The sequence below is a fragment of the Macaca fascicularis genome, chromosome 14 (assembly GCF_037993035.2).
Source record: "Macaca fascicularis isolate 582-1 chromosome 14, T2T-MFA8v1.1".
Taxonomy (NCBI): Eukaryota; Metazoa; Chordata; class Mammalia; order Primates; family Cercopithecidae; genus Macaca; species Macaca fascicularis.
In genome coordinates, this window is record NC_088388.1 from 120,813,872 (window position 1) to 120,841,035 (window position 27,164).

The 27,164-nt window shown below is 37.3% G+C and overlaps 1 long non-coding RNA gene across 1 annotated transcript in view; it reads right to left on the minus strand.

Annotated features, from left to right (window-relative positions):
• The window catches only part of LOC141408531 (uncharacterized), a 258,154-nt gene that overhangs the window by 209,248 nt on the left and 21,742 nt on the right, over nucleotides 1–27,164 (minus strand). The window contains exon 2 of the long non-coding RNA XR_012423832.1: nucleotides 8,149–8,212. This is a non-coding gene — a long non-coding RNA (uncharacterized lncRNA). The remainder of the gene's footprint in view (nucleotides 1–8,148; nucleotides 8,213–27,164) is intronic.

Genomic DNA, 27,164 nt, shown 5'->3' on the forward strand with positions numbered 1-27,164 from the left:
GACACAAATAAATGGAAACACATCCCATGCTCATGGATGGGTAGAATCAATATTGTGAAAATGACCATACTGCCAAAAGCAATCTACAAATTCAACGCAATCCCCATCAAAATACCACCATCATTATTCACAATATTAGAAAAAACAATTCTAAAATTCATATGGAACCAAAGAAAGAGTCCACATAGCAGCTAAAGCAAGACTAAGCAAAAAGAACAAATCTGGAGACATCATACTACCCAATTTCAAACTATACTATAAGGTCGTAGTCACCAAAACAGCATGGAACTAGTATAAAAATACGCACATAGACCCATGGAACAGAATAGAGAACCAGAAATAAGCCCAAATGCTTACATCCAACTAATTTTTGATAAAGCAAACAAAAACATAAAGTGAGGAAAGGACACCCTTTTCAATAAATGGTACTGATAACTGGCAAGCCACATGTAGAAGAATGAAACTAGATCCTCATCTCTCACCTTATACAAAAATCAACTCAAGATTGATTAAGGACTTAAACCTGAGACTTAAAACTGTAAAAATTCTAGAAAATAACATTTGAAAAACCTTCTAGACATTGACTTAGGCAAGGATTTCATGACCAAGAACCCAAAAGCAAATGCAATAAAAACAAAGATAAATAGCTGGAACCTAACTAAACTAAAGAGCTTTTGCACAGCAAAACGAACACTCAGCAGAGTAAACAGACAACCCACAGAAGATGGGAGAAAATCTTCACAATCTATACATCTGACAAAGGAATAATATTTAGAATCTATAATGAATTCAAACAAATCAGTAAGAAAAAAAACAATCAATCCCTTCAAAAAGTGGGCTAAGGATATGAACAGAGAATTCTCAAAAGACGATATACAAATAGCCAACAAACATATGAAAACATGCTCAGCATCACTAATGATCAGGGAAATGCAAATCTAAGCCACGATGTGGTTTTACTCCTGCAAGAATGGCCATAATCAAAAAATCAAAAAACAGTAGATGTTGGCATGGATGCAGCGATCAGGGAACATTTCTCCACTGCTGATGGGAATGTAAACTAGTACAGCCACTATGGAAAAATGTATAGACATTCCTTAAAGAGCTAAAAGTAGAACTACCATTTGATCCAGCAATTCCACTACTGGGTATCTACCCAGAGGAAAATAAGTCATTATTCAAAAAGATACTTGCACATGCATGTTTATAGTAGCATGATTCTCAATTGCAAAGTTGTGGAACCAACCCAAATGCCCATCAATCAACAAGTGGATAAAGAAACTGTGATATATATATATATATTATGGAATACTATTCAGCCATAAAAAGGAATGAATTAACAGCTTTCCAGTGACCTGCATGAGATTGGAGGCTATTATTCTAAGTGAAGTAACTCAACAATGGAAAACCAAACATCGTATGTTCTAACTGATATGTGGGAGCTAAGCTATGAGGATGCAAAGGCATTAAAATGATACAATGGACTTTGGGGACTTGGGGGGAAGGGTGGGAGGGGGCAAGGGATAAAAGACCACAAATATAGTGCAGTATATACTGATGAGTGCACCAAAATCTCACAAATCACCACTAAAGAACTTACTCACGTAACCAAATACCACCTGTACCCCAATAACTTCTGGAAAAAAATAAAAAATAAATAATAAAATCAAACAGAGCAAACAAAAAAAGATTATGTAGGTTGAATAAATAAAATAAAAAAGGATACAAAAAATACACAGAGCCTTAAGTGACCTGTGGGATATCATCAAGTACACCAAGATACATATAATGGGACTCTCAGAAGGACAGAAGAAGGCAGAAAATGCATTGTAAAACAGGAATATCCAGAAAGAATAAATAGTGGCTAAAATTTCCAAATTTGATGAGAAACATTAATCTACACATTCAAGAAGTTCAATAAACTCCAAGTAGGATAAACTAAAAATAATTCACATCTAGATACATCATTATCATACTGTTGAATGTCAAAAACCATCTTGGAAGCAGCAAGAGAAAAGTGACTTACTGCTTACAAGCTATCCTCAATAAGCTGATCTCTTATTAGAAATCATGGAGGCTAGAAAGTAATGGAATAACATATTCAAAGGACTGAAAGATAAAAACAAACAAATAAAAACCCCCAAACCCTCTCAATCATAAATTCTATATCCAGAAAATATATTTTTCAAACATAAAGGAGAAATTAGAGCTTTTCAGGAAATAAATAAACCAGAATTTATCACTAGCAGACATGCCATATGGGAAATATTAATGGGAATATTTCAGGCTGAAATGAAAGAACACTAGATAGAAATTAAAATCAATACGAAGAATTAAAGAATACTAATAAAGGTAACACATAGGTAAATATAAACAAGCAGTATAAATGTATTTTGTTGTAACTCCTTTTTTTTCTTATCTGACTTTTTAAAAAGACAGTTACATAGAGCAGAAGTTGTAAATCTGTGTTTGTGGGCATACAATACATAAACATGTAAACTGTGACAATATAAGTTTTTGTACACTGTATTAGTCTGCTTGGGCTGCCATAACAGAATACCACAGACTGGCGACTTAAACAACAAAATTTATTTTCTCACAGTCTAAGATCAAGATGCTGTCAGGGTTGGTTTCTGGTGAGCTCTCTTTTTCTGGTTTGTGGATGCTATCTTCTCACTGTGTCCTCGCATCGTCTTTCCTTTGTGCAAACACAATGAGAGAGACCATTCTGTGGTCTTGTCCTCTTCTTTAAGGGCACAAGTTATATCAAATTAAAGCCCCACTCTTATGACCTCATTTAACTTTAATTACTCCTTAAAGATCCTGTCTTCAATTACAGTCACATTAGGGGTTAGGCCTTCAATATTTGAATTTGGGGGGATCATAATTCGGTGCATAATATATACTAATGAAAATAAGTTGCTATAAGCATACACTAGATTGTTATAAATTAAGATGTTAATCGAAATCCCAGGTCAGTAATTAAGAAAATAACTCAATATATATGGTAAAAGAAACAATAAGACAATTAAACTCACTAGAAAATAAATTTTTTAACACAAAAGAAGGCAGTATGAAGGAATTAAAAAACAAAAACATCATCAAACACATAGTAGACAAATAAAATGGCAGATATAAATCCTAATTATTAGTAATTCTACTAAATATGACTGGATTAAATGCTCCAATTAAAAAACAGAGATTGGTAGAATGGATTTTTAAAACAACCAAACTATATGCTGCCCACAAAAGAAACACTTAGATGCAGAGACACAAAGGGGTTTAATGTAAAAGGTCAGAAAATTATTATTATTATTATTATTATTTTCCTTGGAGCTTGACCTAAGAATGAAGTTTGGTCTAAAGAAGAAAGCTTCTTGCCTAGTTTATTTACCTTTCTGGAAGAGCCATTGATGTGACCTCTCTCTGTCTTCTGTAGAAGTCTAGCCAGAGTCGGAGAGAGGGCACAGTATCCTCCTAACACCCAGCCAGTGTCGGGCTTCTGGAAGGGTTTTGGGTGGGGGAGTTGGGGAAGCCCTGAGCCCCTGACTTTCTCAGGCAAGCAGGTAAAGTCTGTGAATCACTTCACTTTCCCATTTAGTGTACCCACCTAACTACAGTATGTTCACCTGATAAGTAAGAATAATAAACAATCAGTATAGTTTGTAAAGTACTTCTCTAAATGAAATAATGCTAAAGGCCTCATACATGGTATCTCATTTAATTCACATAATGATCCTATGAAGTAGGTACTGTTATTATTATATGTATTTCTTTATGTGAACAAAGCAAGGCTCAGAGGAGAGGTCATTTGCCCAAAAGTTACAGTTAGCAAGTGGCAAACCTAGGGTTCAACCCAGGCAGACTAACTCTATAGTCACTCTCCAGTATTAGGGTTGACTGCAGTATGGAGTGGCTAGCTCTGTGTACACAAGGGGATCTTGGGACAGACAAGGACTCTGAATTAAATAACTTTGAAGCCCACAAAAGAGCTATTAGACCTGATAAATTCAGTGAGGTTACAGGATGCAAGATCAATACACAAAAATTTGTTTTTTCATACATGTTTAAGGAGCAATCTAAAAATGAAATTAAGAAAATCATTCTGTTTATGACAGTATAAGAAGAATAAAATAAGAATAAATGTAACAAAATAAGTTTAAGGATTCCACACTGAAATCTATGAAACATTGTTGAAAAAGTTAAAGAGCAGCTAAAGAAATGAAGCCATGCCATGTTCATGGATTGGAAGACTTACTATTGTAAACACGGTAATACTCCCTAAATTAATCCTCAGCAATGTAAAGGAATGAAAATTGATGCAAGGGGCAATGCAGTCTGTGGTCGTATCACCCTGAATGTGCTCAATCTCATCTGTTACATGAAACAACAGACTTACTTCAAAATAATGATGTCAGTGAAAAGCAGCATTTTGTTAACAAGTGCATACTGAATTACTCTATTTATATAAAATTCTAGAAAATCTTTAGTGGCAGGGATCATGTCACTGGTTTCTTGAGGATGAGGGTCAGAGTGGAGAGGTGTTAGAGAGGGGAATTTTAACAGGTCAAGAAGAAGAAACTTTTAGGGCAATAGGTATATTTATTATTTGATTTTGGTGGTTTCATGAGTATGTATAGCTGTCAAAACTTATCAAATGGTGTACTTTTAATATGTGCAGTTCAAAATTTTCAATTGTAGTTAATTAAGCTACTAAAATAATTAGAAAATAAATTTTCTAATTAAAAAATGGGCAAAAGATTTGAGCAGATGTTTCACCAAAGAGGAGATACAGGTGACAAATAAACACATAAAAAATTCTAAACCTCATTGGTCATTAGGAAAATTCAAATTAAAACCACAATGAAATATTACTATACACTTACAAAACTACAAAAAAAGACAAAGCAAAGTGCTGATAAGAATATAGAGCAACATGGATAGGAAGAATCAATATCATGAAAATGGTCATACTGCCCAAGGTAATTTATAAATTCAATGCCATCCCCATCAAGCTACCAATGACATTCTTCACATAATTGGAAAAAACTACTTTAAAGTTCATATGGAACCAAAAAAGAGCATGCATTACCGAGACAATCCTAAGTAAAAAGAACAAAGCTGGAGGCATCATGCTACCTGACTTCAAACTATATTACAAGGCTACAGTAACCAAAACAGCATGGTACTGGTACCAAAACAGAGATATAGACCAATGGAACAGAGCAGAGGCCTCAGAAATAATACCACACATCTACAACCATTTGATCTTTGACAAACCTGACAAAAACAAGAAATGGGGAAAGGATTCCCATTTAATAGATGGTGCTGGGAAAACTGGCTAGACATGTGTGGAAAGCTGAAACTGGATCCCTTCCTTACACCTTATACAAAAATTAATTCAAGATGGATTAAACACTTAAATGTTAAACCTAAAACCATAAAAACCTAGAAGAAAACCTAGGCAATACCATTCAGGACATAGGCATGGGCAAGGACTTCATGTCTGAAACACTGAAAGCAATGGCAACAAAAGGCAAAATAGACAAATGGGATCTAATTAAACTAAAGAGTTTGTGCACAGCAAAAGAAACTACCATCAGAGTGAAAAGGCAACCTACAGAATGGGAGAATATTTTTGCAATCTACTCATCTGACAAAAGGCTAATATGCAGAATCTACAAAGAACTTAAACACATTTACAAGAAAAAAACAAACAACCCCATCAAAAAGTGGGTGAAGGATATGAACAGACACTTCTCAAAAGAAGACATTTATGCAGCCAACAGACACATGAAAGAATGCTCATCATCACTGGCCATCAGAGAAATGCAAATCAAAACCACAATGAGATACCATCTCACACCAGTTAGAATGGCAATCATTAAAAAGTCAGGAAACAACAGGTGCTGGAGAGGATGTGGAGAAATAGGAACGCTTTTACACTGTTGGTGGCACTGTAAACTAGTTCAACCATTGTGGAAGACAGTGTGGTGATTCCTCAAGGGTCTAGAACTAGAAATACCATTTGACCCAGCCATCCCATTACTGGGTATATACCCAAACGATTATAAATCATGCTGCTATAAAGACACATGCACACATACGTTTATTGTGGCACTATTCACAATAGCAAAGACTTGGAACCAACCCAAATGTCCATCAATGATAGACTGAATTAAGAAAATGTGGCACATATATACCATGGAATACTATGCAGCCATAAAAAAAGGATGAGTTCATGTGCTTTGTAGGGACATGGATGAAACTGGAAACCATCATTCTCAGCAAACTATCACAAGGACAGAAAACCAAACACCACATGTTCTCACTCATAGGTGGGAATTGAGCAATGAGAACACTTGGACATAGGAAGGGGGGGAACATCACACACTGGGGCCTGTCACGGAGTGGGGGGAGGGGGAAGGGAGAGCATTAGGAGATATACCTAATGTAAATGTCGAGTTAATGGGTGCAGCACACCAACATGGCACATGTATACATATGTAACAAACCTGCACGTTGTGCACATGTACCCTAGAACTTAAAGTAAAAAAAAAAAAGAAAAGAATATAGAGCAACTGTAAGTTTCACACATCGTTGGTGTGGATGCAAAGTCATACAGCCGCTTGGGGAAATAGTTTGGCAAATTCTTATAAAGTTATACATGCACTTACCATACAATTCAGATTTTTACTCCCAGATATTTACCCCAAAGAAATGGAAACATAAGGCCACACAAACACATGTAGGTTGTTCATAGCAAACTGAAACCTAGATACATCCCAAATGCCTGTCAAATGGATGTTGGAGAAACAAACAATGGTATATCCATACAAGGGACTCCTCAACAATACAAAGAAACAACTACTGATGAATACAACAACATGGGTGCATCTCAAAAGCATGTTGCTAAAAGAAATAAGCAAGATACAAAAAGGTTACATGTTGTGTGATTCCACTCAATTTGGAAAAAACAAAACCATAGGTAAAAAGCAGCAAACCAGTGGTTGAGAGGGGTGGGGATGTTGGGAAAATTGGCTATAAAGGGCCCATGGAAAAATTTTGTGGTAATAAAAAATTCTGTATCTTAAATACATTTGTCAAAATCTCTGAGCACTGAATGTAAAAAAGCTGAATTTTACCATGTGAAAATTATCCTTCAATAAACCTGATGTTTTAAAGAATCCATGTCATCCTTGATTTTTAAAAACTCAATAAAATAGGGTTAAATAGATAAGTTCTTAACATGATAAAATATGTATATGTGAGCACTAAATAGAGTATCAGTCTTTATTGCAAAACCACAGGAGAATTCCTCCTAAAAACATAAAGAAGTTGCCCATAATCATCACTATTATTTAACATTATGGTAGAAGTACTAGTCAACACAATTGGAATAGAAAAAAATAGAGGTACTAAGTTGGAAACAACGTGGAAAACAAAATCAATATTTAAAAATGCTTGGCAATACCCTGGAAATCCCAAGAGAATCAGTTGAATAAAAGTGTTAACAACAACAACAACCACAACCCAAAACCAGTGGGTATATGTAATCAATATGGATAAATCAACGGTTTTTATAAATATAAACAATAACCACTTGGAGTATAAGATAGAAGAAGGGATCTTATTTACAATAGCAACACAATAAGATAAAATCCCTTGAAAGAAAATTAACAGAGAAAGTCCAAGACATATTAAGAAAACTGTAAAATTAATTAAAGGTAGTAAAATTTAACAAACAGAAAGAAATGAATGTTCTAGATTGGGGGTACCCAACATTACAAAGATGTCAATTTCTCTAAACTAATTTATAAAATGAATATAATCCCAGTAAAATTATAAATATTTTTAAAAAGCTAAAGATAATTTTTTAAAATTAGGCAAAAATCAACAACAATATTTAGAGAAATTCTGAAAAAGAAAAACAAGGAAGAGTCCACTTGATTTCAAACATATTATAAATCCTTAATAATGAAAAGTGCATGGCACCAACTCATGAAGAAACCAATGTACTCATGGGGAAACAAAGAGAAAGTTTAGGAATAGAATCAAATATATACAACAAAAGTGGTATCTCAACTCAGAGAGAAAAAGAGAGTATACAATTAAAGTTGTTGAAACAATTGGATTCACATACCATACCTCAAAGCAGGATAAATTCCAAATGGGTCAAGATTTAAATATAAAACACGAAGCCATAAAAATCCTGAAAGAAAACATGGAAAGATTCCATTTGAGGCTTGGATAGGAAAAAGCCTATTTAAATATAACTCAAAATTCAAAATTTAAAAAAATGTTATACTTGACTACATAAAATTAAAAGAAAATTTTAGCATGAAGGCATACCATTAAACAAAGATAAATATAAATGTTCAACTGAATTTAAATACTTGCAATGAGTAGCAAGAAAAAGAGCTTATCTCCCAATATATAAAGAGCTCTTAGAGTTTGATAAAATCCAATATAAAAATGTGCAAACAATATAAAGGGCAATTCAAAGTATTTTTTAAATATGTGAAACTACTCATAGGTGAAATGCAATTTAAAAAGCTACATGAAGATACTATTTTTCACCTATGAGATTGTTACATATCCAAAAGTATGATACAATCTGTTCCTGAGGCTACAGGGAAAGAGTCACTTTCATACATTGCTGCTGGGAATGTAAATTGTTAATAACCCCTAGGGAGGGCAATTTGGTAATATCTATTAAGATTACAAATGCATATACCCTTTGACCCAGCTATTTCACTTCTGGGAATGTATCCTAGAGTTATCCTAGGACACATGGAAAATGATATACATGAATTTCTATTGCAGCATTGTTAATAATAGCAGAAGATTGGAAGCAACCCAGAACTTCCATCAATAGGAGGCAGGTTTTTCATTTCATTAGCTGCTTTTATGGCTTCACAGTAGGAAGAAGAAAAAAAAAGAGCCTCTGCTCCTAAACCCAAACTGGAGCTGGCCTAAGCCATCTATGCCATTTCTCCTTCCCCTGGTCTACCCCTTTAGACCTTCCAAGGCAGTGAAGTCCCCCCAGGTGGGAGATGGCCTTGGGCCATCTCCAGGACATAAACTTAAGTTTGGGATGGACAGAAGAGGGAGCAATGCAAACTACTCTATCCCCTGCTAATTACAAACTCCAACCTTCTCTGTACTGAAGTGACACTGAGGGAGAGAAGAGGGTAGTGGGTGAACTTTCCCTAGGTATAGAATGAACCACTATTAATTGTCATTTTAATCTTGGTCATCATTTAATTAATTAGGGAAAGATATGAATAATACTGCATAAGACTTACCTTTGCCTATTTCAGTGAAGTGGTCCCTTTTCCTAAAATTATACAACTAGGATGGTATTTTCCCCAGATACTAATGTTAATGAGTACTTTATGATACCACAAACAAGGCAATACTATTTATACTGACAGCTACCTAATCTCAGATAAAATATCTAGAAGATACAGTTTCCTATATCATCTAGGTATAGGTGAAGTTGAGTGAAGTTGTCCAAACTGAGACTATAAAATGATGGAAAATACTAAAGTTAGATGTTCTCCTCCATTTTTGCATTTACCTACATTTCTTTTTAAGAATCACATGATTTTGGTCAAATGTGGTGTTGCCGATTTGTGGTTGTGGTTGTTTGTCTGTTTGCCTTGAGTTTGTTTTTTGGTAAATACAAATTCTTCAAAAGCTATTCAGAGAAAAAGAAGTGGAATCCTGCTGGACAGTAGACAGTAAGAATTCTGTGGGATGGTCCTGGTTAAATAGAAACCACTTTGTGTAAAAAGGCTCATTTTAAGTGGGTCAATCTGTATTAGTTGCACCACTTGAAACACTGAAGATACATTTTAGTGTATCTTGTGTTTGGGGACCTTTTGGGAACACACTATATTTATACTCTATTAAACTAGGTCAGCTTCTTTGTTGGGACAATCCCAGAGGGAGCTATACATTTCACCTGAAGATAGCACGAAGAGTTCTGGTATTTTACTGGTTTGTCTATCCTAATTCATGCTACTGAAGTCAAATCTAGTAATTTCCTATGTCCCAGTGAATAAACAGTGATTCCTTCATTTACAAATATTTATTTAGTGTCTAGTATGAGTGATTTGTTGTGCTAGGTGTGGGAAATATCAATTTCCGCTGTCAAGGAGACTGCTCTCTAAAAGGATGGTAAGACATATTCATGCATATCTACAGAAAGAACAGAAAGATAAGCTAGGCTTAAGGCTGCTGAGTTTGAGGTACAGGCATATTAACTAAGAGAAAGTGTCCTGTATAGACAGTTAGAAAGCGAGACACTCTAGAGAAGCTTACAGTACTAGACAGAACTTTGTTTAGTTTTCGGTGGTGGAAAATGAAGCTCTCTTTCTAGAAAAGAGGAGTCCTGATTCATTCATAGTGGTTTTTTTATTCTGATGAAAACAAATATATAAACAAAATGTGATTTTTGATATTTTTCAGCACATTTTAACTTAAAAATGATTTTAAAGAATTTGTATAAGTAAAAATGTGTTATTTATGAGAACATCAAAACTATAGTGATGAATGAACATTTCCGGGTAGTAAATTATGGCTGCAGATGAAGGAAGTTACAGCCCACTGTTTCGTGTGGCGTCTAGTCTCATACATCGGAGAATAATATTGAATTCTGGTTTTGTGTTCTAATTAGAGCACTAACAAGATAGGATTCATTAAAAGAAGACAAAGTGTCTAAAAATCAGGCTATAGAAAGTACAGCTAGATTGGAAGAATAAATTCTGTTTTATAGAAGTATAGGGTGACTATAATTAACAACGATTTATTATATATTTTCAAATAGCTAGAAAAGAGAATTCAGAATGTTCCCAACACAAAGAAACGATAAATGTTTGAGGTGATGGATATGCTGCTGATATGACCATGACACATTGTATACCTGTGTCAAACTATCACACTGTATGCCATAAATATGTATGATTGTTATTAATATGTATCAACTAAAAATAAAAGAAAAAAATTGCCATTCAAGGTACTACAAATTTTAAAAGAATGTCAATTCAAATGGGTTATTCACCTTTGAAAAGAGGTGACTATAGTTGTATAATAATACATATTTCAAAATAGCTAGAAGACAATAATTGGAATGTTTTTAGCATAAAGACAAGATAAACATTTAATGTGATGGATATCCCAATTACACTGATTCGATCTTTACAAATTGCATGAATGTATCAAATTATCACATGTACCTGCCCCTTCCCCCAACCAAAAAAAGAAAGAAAGAAAGAAAAGAGGAGGCTTAGAACCAGTGATAGCTATCTTCGAATAGTTGTGGTAGATCAGTATTTATTGTTATTCCAGAGACCAGAAATAGGAAAATCATAGGTGAAAGTTCCAAAAAAGCAATTTTCAGCTTATTATGTGGAATGACTAACTGACAATTACAGCTGTCCAAGAACAGGATAGGGCGTTTTGTTTATTTGTTAGCAACCTACACAGCAATTGAATGGCATTTGATTAGAGATGCTGAGATGCAATGCCTTTCAAACGTTAAGGTGCATTTGAGTCACCTGGGGTCCTATAAAATGCTGTTGGTCACCAAACATAGTTTGAGTACTAAATATATAGAGAATTTTCCTTCACTATGTAGACAATTTTGAATAAGAGAAATTTTAAATTCTCCCTCATCTCGAAAAGTCTATTATATTCTATTGTTTATTTGAGTCCCAATGCAAGGTATTTGCTGGATGCTGTGGAAATAAATGAAAGTCAGAGTCCCTGAGATAATGTAGCATATTTCAGAAACAAGAGAATGCATAGCACATTTGAAGAATATTGACTTGATGGACAGAAATTTTTCTGGTAGGAGAAGTGTTGTAGAAATAGGCTTAGAAGAGGCAGAGTTTCCATTGTAAATATAAAATTAAGTACTTCAGACATCATCCTGGGAGTAAAGGTATGCCAGTTCAGATTTGCCCTCTTCTATAAGGCAATATAAGTAATATACTCCCAGGATAGTGGCTTAAACACACAAATGTTTGTTTTTCCATGTAAATAAAAGAGGTACAGAATTAAGCTGTTCAGAGTTGTATGACAACTCTGTTCAGTCATCTTCATTGCGGTCTTCCATCCTCAAGATTATTTTAAGATTCAAGACAGCTACTGGAGCTCCAGCAATTTTATCCCATTCCAGGCTTGGGAAGGAAGATGAAGAAATTGCTTACTTCTTTTGAAGAAAACAACTCAAAAGACAACTGCTGCTTACATCTCACTGGCTAGAACTTGATCACATGACTGAATACAACTGCAAGGGAATCTGGGAAAGATTATTGTCACAGCTACGCACATTGTTCAGGGTTCTGTTTTTAAGGAACAATAAGTGGATTCTAGCAGTCTTTATCACAAATGGTAAGTCCATTGTTTCTGAATTGGAAGGGGACACTGGCAGAGGACTGTTTTTGAAAGATAAGTATGGAGGTAATACAAAGACTGAAAGTAAATGTTGGGAGATGTAGTCAAGATGACTCATTTCTAGAAATAAAGGAATTCCGGGGACGTTGGACTAAACAAGAGTAGTAAGAAATTAAGTAAAGAGAGGGAACTATAGAATGGCCTTTACAAAGTTATGATTGACAAGACTTGGTGACTTGACCTGGGTAGGAAAAGACAGGGAAGAACCTAGACTACCCAACAGGTTTACAACCTGGGTGACTTGGAAAAATGATGAAACCCATAGCAGAAAAAGAAATGGCAACTTGCTGAGGAAGAAGATGAGTTTTGTTTTAGATATACTGAGTTTGCTGTGATGAGGGAACATCCCAGGGGACAGGCAGAAATGTCTACACACTTCATGGTTATACTATAAGACTATAAGACAGTGTATACTGCTCGGGTGATGGGTGCACCAAAATCTCACAAATCACCACTAAAATAACTTACTCATGTAACCAAACATCACCTGTTCCCCAATAGCCTATGGAAGTAATAAAAGAAGAAAGAAAGAAAGAAAGAAAGAAAGAAAGAAAGAAAGAAAGAAAGAAAGAAAGAAAGAAAGAGAGAGAGAGAGAGAGAGAGAAAGGAAGGAAGGAAGGAAGGAAGGAAGGAAGGAAGGAAGGAAGGAAGGAAGGAAGGAAGGAAGGAAAAGAGAGAAACTTTAGCTTAGGAGACAATTGAGTGTGGAGGGGATGGCTTTTGAGGTTATTCACATATTCCACACTTCCACATAAGTGTCTAATAGTCATCTCACACTTTATGTTTCCAAATAGAACTCTCAGCCACCTTTACCACACTCTAGTTATTGAAGACCCAGAGAACGCCAGTCCGTTTTAATAATGATCTCAACCAAACACCAGTGCATAGGCAAATTCTCACTGAAAATGAGTTAGGATAATACTCTAAAGCCAAATATAAATTATTTGATATCATGTTCTCTTTGAGAATTTTCCTCTCTGAATTTTGAGTTATTTTCTATGATCGTCTTGGGATGCCTTCAAGTTCAATTTAGCCATCTGCTTAAAGGGAATGGTAACCCATAAAACCAAGGTGTCCCAGTTCAGCCAGCTTCCATAGCACTCTCCTCACAGATAGACTGAATTTTACCAACACCAATTCTATATGAATCTGTTCACTGGATTATAGACAAAGTTTCGTATCTTTTCTCTGGGCTAAGAATCTGATTTTCCCTTGACAATATATTCCTAATGCCAGAGGTCAAGGCTTTTATTAAGCCATTCTGAACTTGCCTTCAAGTGGTTAATGAAAGGTCCCTAGAGCATAGCTTTGACCTTAGCCTGAGTTGCATTTTCTTTAATTGGATTGTAGTTTGCTCCCTTCCTTTGTTTCTTTAGTCTCCAACCAGAGAAGGAAGCCAGTTGAACTCCAGGGATATATTAATTACATGTTTTTTTCGACCATGTTTTGGTTTTCCATTATGTTCTTGTCATCTTTTTATTGTTCCATACCACAAAACATCACAGGGACTAATTCTCTGGGAGTCTCTCATTTGCATTTAGTGAGGAGAGGACAACCTACCCCAAGTGGGTGAGGGAATGCCTGTGATATCAAGTTATAAGGCAGGGGGTTCCCTTTCCACATTTATAAAGCTACCCCAAGCTTAGGACACCCCCCAGTCAAATGGGGTAAATGCTAGACAATTTCCTGTGGGAGACCTGGCCTTCTTGGAAGGAACTGAAATCTGCTGCTAAACAAGAAATCTAGAAATGTTTTGAAAATCTAAACATGTGATAAAAACAGAAGAGAGCCTTCTTATTAATAATGGCACACAGATACACAGACCTTTGTGGTTAACAAACTGTTCACACTTGATACTCCTAATTGCCCTTAAGATAGGCATGGTGAGTACTATATTCACGTTACAGAGGAGAGCATGATACCGAGAGAGCTTGGTGACTTGCTCAAAGCCGCACAGCAGTAGAGCTGGGACAAATCTTAATGCTATTTATGCTGCTTTCTTTCCATTTATCTATAATAAAATCATCAACCAGAGTTTGCTGACCTATCAGGTGGCACACTACAGACTGCTCTAAGCTGTGGTTGTCAAAGGTGTTAGATCCACAGAATTAAACTGCATGCCTGTGAACAGACACTTTTCAAAAGAAGACAAACATGCAGCCAACAATCATGAAAAAAAGCTGAACATCACTGATTAATAAAGAAATGCAAATCAAAACCACAATGAGATACCATCTAACACCAGTCAGAAGGGCTGTTACTAAAAAAATCAAAGAATAACAGATGCTGGTGAGGTTGCAGAGAAAATTGAAAACTTACACATTGTTGATGGGTGTATAAATTAGTTGAACCATTGAGGAAGACAGTGTGGCAATTCTTCCAAGACCTAAAAACCGAAATACCATTCAACCCAGCAATCCCATTACTGAGTATATACCCAAAGGAATATAAATTGTTCTATCACAAAGACACATGCATGCATATGTTTGTTGCAGCACTACTCATAATAGCAAAGACGTGGAATCAACTTAAGTTCCCACTGACAGTAGACGGGATAAAGAAAATGTGGTATGCATACACCATGGAATACTATGCAGCCACAAAAAGAACAAGATCGTGACTTTTTCAGAAACACAGATGGAGCTAGAGGCCATTATCCTTAGCAAACTAATGCAGGAACAGAAAACCAAATACCACATGTTCTCACTTATAAGAGGGAGATAAATGATAAGAACTCATGGACACACAAAGAGGAACAAAACACACAGGGGCCTATTGGAATGTGGAGGGTGGGAGGAGTGAGAGGATCAGGAAAAATAACGAATGGATACTACAGTTAATACTTGGGTAGTGAAATTATCTGTACAACAAAACCCATGACACCAGTTTACCTATATAACAAACCTGTACAAGTACCCTAGAACTTAAAATAAAAGTTAAATTAAAAAAAAATTGCATGTCTGAATCCATTTTATTTCTTTCCCTCTCTTACACAAGCAGCATTTTTCCCTTACCTCCAAAATCACTCTAGTATATATTGATACTTCACCAAACCACTCTTTACTCCACAAATAGACCATGCCATTTATATATGGCTACCACTTTATTCATATTGTTCTTTTCACTGGATTGCTCCTTCCACATCCTATCTGTCCTAAAGCCTCTTGCTTCTCTGTGTGCTTTACAGTGTGTTGCTTTTTCCTTAAAACACTCAGAGTATAATGTTTAATCATGAATTTGTGTAATTGAGATAATGGATCTAAAAAGCTAGCGCTGAGTCCAGGACATTGTGTGTGTTCAGTAAGTGTTAGCTATGACAATGATGATGATGATAAAGATGAGGATAATGATGTATTTTCTATTAGTCTCCTAACTAAAGGTTTTGTATTTAGCACAACACATGTCACATGGTAAGAAATCAGATGTTTTTATTTAATTTTGGGGTTATTCATACTGGTAGTTTATAGATAGAAATTAAGGCAATCTTTATATTAGTCTATAATGGGAAATGACAGCATAGATATAAAACCATAGCAATGATAATTTTAAAGTAGTGTAGCTGAATCACAAACATAGTGTGTATGAGTTTGAAACAACCTGAGCATCTAGTCGAGTGGTTTTTAAAGTGTGGGGCCCCAACTAGTAGCAGCACTGGGAACTTGTTAGAGATGGAAACTCCAACTCTATTCAATATTTACTGAATCAGGAACTCTGGGAATAGCATCTAGAAATATGCATTTCTGCAAGTCCTCCAGGTGATTGTGATAAAACTGGAGAATGACTGATCTAGTCCAATCATCATCTAGCTTAACACTTGAGAAAAGTAAGGCACAGAGGTCAAATGAGTCTGCCAAAGTCACATAACTTGTTAATGGCAGACATGAGGCTAGAGTTGTGATCACGACTACATTACCTTTATATTTCTCCTCATTGCTTTTAAAAAGTTATTCTTAATGTGTTTCTTTATTCAGTTAACAGCAATATAATTATATTAAAAGTTTTGCTGTAGCCAGCAATACACACTATCGTAAGAGAAGGCCTTAGTACCAGGACACCAGAACCTGTATTCTGGCTTGCCCAATTGCTGTCTGTACAGCTATCAGGCAGCCCTTCAGAAGAAAACCTGTGGTGCCGAGTGCAGTCAGTTGATGGCCTCAGCTGTAGCATCTTTGGGACCTGCCTCAAGATGACAGTTAAAAACATAGGCTCCCAGCCAGTGCCTGAGCATGGCAGGGGTCCTAGGGCCTGGCCATTTCTATGCAGTGCTATACTCCTCCAACTGTCCGTCTGTCCTTGGGAGCTCCTGTTGGGCTAGCTGCAACTCTCAGGGCTGCCATCACCTGAGGCTGGTTCTTTTCCTCCATCCTTTCACACTGTCAGAGTTACACCATGGGCTGAAGGCTTTCTGTGTCTTACTTTGCTCTCTTCCCTGTGTTTTTCAGAGAGGTCTGCCCTATTAAATCTCTTCTACTTCTGGCCGGGCGTGGTGGCTCAAGCCTGTAATCCCAGCACTTTGGGAGGCCGAGACGGGCGGATCACGAGGTCAGGAGATCGAGACCGTCCTGGCTAACACAGTGAAACCCCATCTCTACTAAAAAGAATACAAAAAATTAGCCGGGTGCGGTGGCGGGCGCCTGTAGTCCCAGCTACTTGGGAGGCTGAAGCAGGAGAATGGCGTGAACCCGGGAGGCGGAGCTTGCAGTGAGCTGAGATCCGGCCACTGCACTCCAGCCTGGGGGACAGAGCGAGACTCTGTCTCAAAAAAAAAAAAAAAAAAAAAAATCTCTTCTACTTCTAACTGTACCATGACTCCTGATTCCAGGATGACCTGAAGGGACACATTACTCTCCTCGAGCCTCAGTTTCTAGATGAGTAAAACGAGGTTTCAGGAGTTCATTGCTAATACAGAACTGGGAAATGATAGATAGCTGCTCTGTTATTAGTAGTAGCAAGACCATCAGCATCACAAGGTCATTATGCTGAGAGAAGGTCATTGGTGTACGTGTATGTGGCAGAGACATCTGTTGCTATGGAACATCCAAGTGACCACCCATGTCTCCAGCCCAGGTAGAGACATGTGACAAATTCTGGCCAATATGCTAGGAGCAGAAGTGATACATTTTCAATTCAGTCTAAAACACAAAAGAACAAATGTCTCTTGGGAGGCCGAAACGGGCGGATCACGAGGTCAGGAGATCCAAGACCATCCTGGCTAACCCGGTGAAACCCCGTCTCTACTAAAAAAAAAAAAAAAAAAAAAAAAACTAGCCCGGCGAGGTGGCGGGCGCCTGTAGTCCCAGCTACTCGGGAGGCTGAGGCAGGAGAATGGCGTGAACCCGGGAGGCGGAGCTTGCAGTGAGCCGAGATCGCGCCACTGCACTCCAGCCTGGGCGACAGAGCGAGCCTCCGTCTCAAAAAACAAACAAACAAACAAAAAATGAACAAACGTCTCCTAAGTCTGGCACAGCAAACCCCAAAGGCATGTATTTAGGATGATGGAGGCTTCATCAGCGTGTGATTTGCGAGCTAATGCGGAACCCAGCCCCCAGCTCACTCACATTGAAAATGTCTCGCAACAAGAAACAAAGCTTTAGTGTGTTAAGCACTGGGATTTCAGGATTAATTTGTTACCACAGCCTAAACTATCCTATCCTAACTAAAACAATATGTTTGGTAAAATAGACACCACGATGAAAAAATACATTTTCATTCTTAACTGTTCATTTTCAGGCATTCTTTTTGGTTGTACTTGGAAGAAAACATATCACCATAGACAAAAGATGAAGATATAATTCAGACAGAAGAACAATGGGACTCGACTTAGAAATAAAATCCTAGATATGGTTTGCATACATGATTCAGAGACAGAAGAACAATGGAACTTGACTTAAAAATAAAGTCCAAGTCTCATGTTAAAATGTAATCCTGGCCAGGCGCGGTGGCTCATGCCTGTAATCCCAGCCCTTTGGGAGGCCAAGGTGGATGGATCATGAGGTCAGGAGATCGAGACCATCCTGGCTAACATGGTGAAACCCTGTCCTACGAAAATTACAAAAAATTAGCTGGGCGTGGCGGGCACCTGTAGTCCCAGCTACTCGAGAGGCTGAGTGCAGGAGAATGGTGTGAACTCGGGAGGCGGAGCTTGCAGTGAGTTGAGATTGCGCCACTGCACTCTAGCCTGGGCGACTGAGCCAGACTCTGTCAAAAAAAAAAAAAAAAAAAGTAATCCCTGGTGTTAGATGTGGGCCCTGGTGGAGGTGTTTGGACCATGGGTATAAATCCTTTATGAATATTATCACCATCCCCTTGGCAGTGATTGAGTTCATGCCAGATCTGGTTGTTTGAAAGAGCCTGACACCTTCCCCATCTCTTGCGCCAGCCCTTACTGTGAGATGCGCCTGCTCTTCCTTTGCCTTCCATCATGATTGCAAGCTTCCTGAGGCCCTCACCAGAAGCTGATGCCAGAGCCATGCTTGTACAGCCTGCAGAACCGTGAGCCAATTAAATGTCTTTTCTTGACAAATTAACCAGCCTCAAGTATTTCTTTATGGTGATGTACAAACAGGCAAACACAATCCTCAATTTTAAGATAGAAAAATGTAGTCATTTTGCAAAATTCAAGAGCCCTTCATGCTAAAAACTCTCAATAAACTAGGTATTGATGGGACGTATCTCAAAATAATGAGAGCAATTTATGACAAACCCACAGCCAATATCATACGGAATGGGCAAAAACTGGAAGCATTCCCTTTGAAAACAGGCACAAGACAGGGATGCCCTCTCTCACCACTCCTATTCAACATAGTGTTGGAAGTTCTGGACAGGGCAATCAGGCAGGAGAAAGAAATAAAGGATATTCAATTAGGAAAAGAGGAAGTCAAATTGTCCCTGTTTGCAGATGACATGATATACATTTAGAAAACCCCATCATCTCAGCCCAAAATATCCTTAAGCTGATAAGCAACTTCAGCAAAGTCTCAGGATATAAAATCAATGTGCAAAAATCACAAGCATTCCTAAACATCAATAACAGACAAACAGAGAGCCAAATAATGAGTGAACTCCCATTCATAATTGCTTCAAAGAGAATAAAATACCTAGGAAACCACCTTACAAGGGATGTGAAGGACCTCTTCGAGGAGAATTACAAATCACTGTTCAACGAAATAAAAGAGTACACAAACAAATGGAAGAATATTCCATGCACATGGATAAGAAGAATCAACATCATGAAAATGGCCATACAGCCCAAGGTAATTTATAGATTCAATGGCATCCCCACCAAGCTACCAATGACTTTCTTCACAGAACTGGAAAAAACTACTTTAAAGTTCATATGGAACCAAAAAAGAGCACACATTGCCAAGACAATCCTAATCAAAAAGAACAAAGCTGGAGGCATCATGCTACCTGACTTCAAACTATACTACAAGGCTACAGTAACCAAAACAGTATGGTACTGGTACCAAAATAGATATAGACCAATGGAACAGAACAGAGCCCTCAGAAATAATACCACACATCTACAATCATCTGATCTGTGACAAACCTGACAAAAACAAGAAATGGGGAAAGGATTCTGTTTAATGAATGCTGCTGGGAAACCTGGCTAGCTATATGTAGAAAGCTGAAATTGGATCCCTTCCTTACACCTTATACAAAAATTAATTCAAGATGGATTAAACACTTAAATGTTAGACCTAAAACCATAAAAACCCTAGAAGAAAACCTAGGGAATACCATTCTGCACATAGGCATGGGCAAGGACTTCATGACTAAAACACCAAAAGCAATAGCAACAAAAGGCAAAATAAACAAATGGGATCTAATTAAACTAAAGAGTTTCTGTACAGCAAAAGAAATTACCATCAGAGTGAAAAGGCAACCTACAGAATGGGAGAAAATTTTTGCAATCTACGCATCTGACAAAGGGCTAATATCTAGAATCTACAAAGAACCTAAACACATTTACAAGAAAAAATCAAACAACCCCATCAAAAAGTGGGCAAAGTATATGAACAGACACTTCTCAAAAGAAGATATTTATGCAACCAACATACACATGAAAAAATGCTCATCATCACTGGCCATCAGAGAAATGCAAATCAAAACCACAATGAGATACCATCTCACACCAGTTAGAATGGCAATCATTAAAAAGTCAGGAAACAACAGGTACTGGAGAGGATGTAGAGAAATAGGAACACTTTTACACTGTTGGTGGGACTGTAAACTAGTTCAACCATTGTGGAAGACAGTGTGGTGATTCCTCAAGGGTCTAGAACTAGAAATACCATTTGACCCAGCCATGCCATTACTGGGTATATACCCAAAGGATTATAAATCATGCTACTATAAAGACACATGCACATGTATGTATGTTTATTGAGGCACTATTCACAATAGCAAAGACTTGGAACCAACCCAAATGTCCATCAATGATAGACTGTATTAAGAAAATATGGCACATATATACCATGGAATACTATGCAGCCATAAAAAAGGGTCAGTTCATGTCCTTTGTAGGGACATGGATGAAACTGGAAACTATCATTCTCAGCAAACTTTCGCAAGGACAGAAAACCAACACCGCGTGTTCTCACTCATAGGTGGGAATTGAACAATGAGAACATTTGGACACAGGGTGGGGAACATCACAAACTGGAGCCTGTCGTGGGGTGGGGTGAGAGGGGAGGGATAGCATTAGGAGAAATACCTAATGTAAATGATGAGTTAATGGGTGCAGCACACCAACATGGCACATGTATACATACGTAACAAACCTGCACATTGTGCACATGACATGTACCCTAGAACTTAAAGTATAATAATAAAAAAATAAAGAAAAATGCAGTCATTTTGAGGGGAAGGATAAGTTAGACGAGTCATATCCCTCCATGAACTACATAATCAAATTATACAGTGGAAGGTAGTTTTTTCCCTACATTAACTTGCTTTAGGGTGACTAATCAGTATTATTCAGATTATTTTTCTAGTGCAATAAAACTAGAACAGAACATATCTAAAGTGAGGTTGCTTTCTGTGCAAGTGGCTTGTACTCACTGAGGATGGCTCAGTATGCAGCTACAGAGAAGACCAACTTGTGCCAGCCTTTTTGATAGCTGGAATGCAAGTCAGCTGGTGATTTAGCTTTTCTAGTCCTTAGAAGACGACCAGCCTCCAAGCAAGGCTGGCAATGGCCTGTCAGTCAGAATAGGGGAGAGTGAGAAAGTTGAAACAGGTTTGGGCAAGGGACAGATCTCAAGCCTGGATGACGTTTGAAATTTCATTGCCATCAGACAAATGGCATTTAGCAGAATATGTCCATGTGCTGCCTTTTCAGGGATGAGATTTCAACCAGAAATACCTTGGAGGAAGCTAATATTTTGGATTTGGAAGTAGGGAAGGAATGCTTCTCTGACTCTTTGGACAGAGACACAATCAAAACATAGAACTTGGAGCTTCTACCTGACATAACCTAGAAAAGTACTTTATATAGCTACTGCCTTTTAACTACTCTTGGGTGCTCATAACTTAACACTGGAGCAAGTGATGCTAGGTCACTCACTTTGTGCTTTGTCATAAATTAAGGAATGGTGCAGCTATCCTTACGGCAAAAGTGGAGAAGGGGTGAGTTCAAGGGCCCTGAAAGCAAACTGTACTCAAGGAGGAAATCTCCAACTGAAACAGAGAAGTAGGAAATTTTCACTCAATGAAATGATAGTAGAAAGGGGGTATTTGTAAATCTCACAGTATTTTAAAGTTACAAGTCGGTACTGAATCTAGTTTCCTTTCAGAGCAGCTCCATATAAAATGTGGAACATCTTGTCTGGATACAGATTTCACATAACCTTACATCTTAGGAAATAATTGCTTCTATCTTCCTTCTCCCTTACTTCTTCCCTCTCTTCCTTTGTCACTTCTTTCCTTCCTGCTGTATTTATGAGTCTGCACAGTTGTCTATTGATGTGTTTCTGTACTAAAGTCACTGGATAATTTGGCCAACCTATGAAATTGAAGAAATGAAATGACAAGAGGTTTTGTTATATTAGAAATAAAACAAAACAAAAAATAAAATAAAAATAAAACTTAAGGAGTAGTTATCACTTTGTGTTTTTGTTTTTTGTTTTTTGTTTTTGTTTTTTGGAACTATTGATTCTTAGTCTTCTAAGTTAGAAAAACTGTGCCTACCTCACAACTCTTCTATTAACTTTCCAGGCAACTGGACTTTCAGATGCAGAGTTAACCAAAATTTATTCTGCACTTTCTATATATGTGCCAGGCATTAATCTAGGTGCTTGGAAGTATGCCATTTTACTTCATTGTCATGAATTTACAAAGAGGTTAGAATAACTATATGTTCTGGTTTGCCTGGGACAGTTCCAATATCTATTCCCCACCATCCTATCCAGGTGGCACCTCTTTTCACTCTTGAAAGTCTCATAGTTTGGAAAAGGAATGTCCTAGTCATCTAACATAGGGTAGGTATTACTGTCACATTCTCTTTATAGGCCCTTCTGGGTCTTCATTTTCTCACTGATAAGAATTGGATGCTTAAGACGTTACTATCTGTGATTTCTTGCACATTCGTAGATTTCTTTGCATCAAAGTTTTCTATCTGCTTTAAATGTCTAAAATGCAAAGATTCTGCCCCAGCAACCTGTCAACACTGAAAAAGAGAGAAAGAATTCATCACTTTGGTAGAAGAAATAGAATTTCTACAGAGAAAAGGAGAGTGAAAAGAATGCCTAGTTAATGTACATGTGTGAATGGTGCAAGACTGTCTATTCAATCACCAACAGTTTATAAAAGATATGCAGAGAAGAAGGGATATACCAAGAAAAATGGGGTGATAATATTCCTAAAATAATTTGACGATATCTGTTTTGTAATAACACGGTAAGTTCTAGTATATTTCAATTTAGAATCATTGCAACAATTAAGAATTATGAAGTGTTGCAGTTGTAGGTTACTCATCTTGTATTATAGGGTTTAAAAATATGTACATTTGCAAATGTCATATCAAGAACATAGTTTTCACTGTACCCACAGGCAGCCTCCTGGGTAATATGTTATGGTGAAAAAAGCGTGGGTTTTAAAATAAAACATTTAAGTTTTAATCCTGGCTTTGCCAGAATTAAAATGTGTGCTGCTTACTCTTTCTTTAAGACTCAGTTTCTTTTTTTTTTTTTTTTTTTTTTGAGACAGAGTCTCGCTCTGTCGCCCAGGCTGCAGTGCAGTGGCGCGATCTCGGCTCACTACAAGCTCCATCTCCTGGGTTCTCGCCATTCTCCTGCCTCAGCCTCCCGAATAGCTGGGACCACAGGTGCCCACCACCACGCCCGGCAAATTTTTTGTATTTTTAGTAGAGACGGGAGTTTCACTGTGTTAGCCAGGATGGTCTCAATCTCCTGACCTCATGATCCACCCGCCTCCGCCTCCCAAAGTGCTGGGATTACAGGCGTCAGCCACCGCACCCGGCAAGACTCAGTTTCTTTATTCATAATATAAGAATAACAATCTGAATGTACAGGATAATGCTGAGAATTCAATGAGGTAGTGCTGGCGCATTGCAAGCCCTGAGCAACTATTAATTCATTCCTTTTTCCCAACCTGCTCCCAAAGAGGCTCCCATAAGAAATGCATCAAACATGCATTGTGTTGAAGGATAATCAGACACCGCTAAGAAATGTATCAAATATGTATTGCAGAATAAATCGTGTTGTTATAAACCTAAATCTCTCATGTTTCGATGGCCATGCAAATACCAGTAGGAGGGATTTCATCTGATGATGGTTTTATGATTAGCAACAAGTAGTGGCTTGGTTTTCAGCTCTGCCTTACATTAAAGTTCTTTAGAGTAAAGTCTGTGTCTTCTACAAGGCTGTCCATAAGTCTGTTGATCCTCCAAGGTGGAACATGTCCTCTTTTCAGAGGATGCTTAATAAAGGCAATTTGTCATCAGTTCTCCAAGTTCAAAATATCTTCCCAAATGGAATTTACATGCCTTTCAAGCTAAGGGAAAGCTAGGATCAGATCTCACCTGTGGTATGGAGTTCTGTTCTGGATTCCATACTTTAAAAATGCCACATGTGTAGTCTTGGGATTAATGGCACTGAAATGATGAGAGGGTAAAATCTTGAGCAGCTGTAGGCAGAAAGTATGTTTAGAAGTGTTTTGGATAAGTGTTTTTCTGATGGGAGCACATTTTTAAACCTAGAAATGGTCAATTCTGGCTGAAAATAAGGAGAATATTCCTCCCTTCTGGAAACACAATACAGATAGAACAAACAGGCATCTGAGGGAGAGACAGACAGACACCGAGACAGAAAAATGCAGAGGCACTTAGAGAGAACAAACCATTGCCAGAATAAAAGGTAATTGGTAGCAAACACTTCATAATACATATCCAAAGAAGTATTTCTCTGTGACCACAACAAACGAGGTCTTGCTATTCAGGCAAGTGTTAAACAGTTGCATCACAGAGACTGGAATCTTTTTTCATAGTTTTTGTAATCTGTGGACATTGTAAACCCAATGCAGAATTACCTAGAACAAAAACAATAACATGAGAAATCTGAGTAATAGTGGCTCCAATAGCTATCTTGATGAGAGGATGGCCCTAAACTTTCCAGAATCTCCCTGACCTTCAAAAGCTACCCTAAACAAAAATAATCACTTCTAATATGGACAATGGGTCATCTCTTAATCTTAGGTGCTCTATGTGTAAAAGTATCTTTAGAGAACTTCTTTTACTCACACATCACCTAAGACAACCCGCAGCATGGGAGAAAATATTTGCAAACTAGGCATCTAACAAAGGACTATTATCCAGAATCTACAAGAAATTCAAATGAATCAGCAAGAAAAAAAAAATCCCCAAAAAGTGGGCTAAGGACATAGACAGTTCTCAAAAGAAGATATAAAAATGTCCAACAAACCTATGAAAAAATGCTCAACATCACTATGAATAATTATCAGGGAAATGCAAATCAAAACCACAATGTGAAACCACCTTACTCCTGCAAAAAATGGCCATAATTTAAAAACCAAATAATAATAGATGTTGGCATGGATGTGGTGAAAAGGGAATACTTTTACACTGCTGGTGGGAAGGTAAACTAGTATAACCACTATAAAAAACAGTATGGAGATTCCTTAAAGAACTAAATGTAGAACTACCATTTGATCCAGCAATCCCACTACTCAGCATCTACCCAGAGGAAAAGAAGTCGTTATATGAAAAAGACACTTGCACATGTTTTCTACAGCAGCACAATTCACAATTGCAAGGATATGGAACTAGCCCAAATGCCCATCAACCAACAAATGGATGAAGAAAATGTGATGTATGTTTATACATCATGGAATACTACTCAGCCATAAAAAAGAATGAAAGAATGCCATTCACAGCAACCTGGATGGAGTTGGAGACCATTATTCTAAGTGAAGTAACTGAGGAATGGAAAGCCAAACATTGTATGGTCTCACAAGTGGGAGCTAAATTATGAGGATGCAAAGTCATAAGAATGATGTAATGAACTCTGGGGGAATGGGGGTAAAGGGTGAGAGGGGATGAGGAATAGAGAACTACACACTGGGTGCAGTGTACACTGCTCAGGTGATGGGTGCACCAATCTCAGAAATCACCACTAAAGAACTTATCCATGTAACTGAATACCACCTATTTTCCAAAAGCTTTTGGAATAATAATAACAACAAAAGAAAACCACACTACCTTAACTGATTTGTCATGTATGATATAGGCAAAAATAATTCCTATGCAGTTTTAAGAGAAACCCTCTAGTTCCTCTTTCCAACCTGATTGCCTCCCCCAATGCCCCTGTAGACTGAAACAATCATCGAATCTCCTAGAAAATTCTTCTAGCCTTTCATAGCATTCCTATGGCTTTCCACCAAGATTTAGCGGATGGGAAATTTGAAATTCATGTACAAATGTCTATTATTTATTAACAAATATTTACTGAGTACTGTCTAGGTGCCAGACACTGACCTTGGTACTGCTTATCACTGCTTTATGGCATATCAATAGGTTCATTATCAAATTTATAGAAAATTAAATACTGTTTTATTCTATTGTATGAATTAAGTCAGTCCCATTTAACATCTCTTATTTTTTTACTTTTCTAAAACCCCATTTATATTTAGAAAGTGTTAGAGATAGCCATTACTCATAGTCATTCCTATATGGACTCTGATGCCAAGGGGTGGAAATTTCACAGGTAGCACTTCTTCCAAAATGTTGCTTACTACGTAACCCAAACACATAGTGAGATACCAACTAGATGATAAAAGTATTTGAAACCATTTTCTATGATGAATGATGGAAAGAAGAGGGGATATTTAGTGAAGAAAGGTAAATGCTTCATGGAAGGCAATGAGTTCAAGAATAGAGTCGGAAATTGGTAGGGAAAGTATAGGACAGTTCCAAACATCAGATTTAGGCCTGGGCCATAAATCCATCCCAGTTCCGAGAGGTAATGATTTTAATGAAATAAAATGAACACGAGGAGTAAGACAAAAACCAAGTTCTTTGGGTCACAGAAGATGGAAAAGTATATGATTTAGAGAGGAAAATTCATGGGGCTTTAAAAAGATCTTCTGCTAGAGAAGAACAAAATCATGCAGAGGTGACAAGGCCAATGTCCCTAGTGAATAATCTCCAAACGCATTGGGAT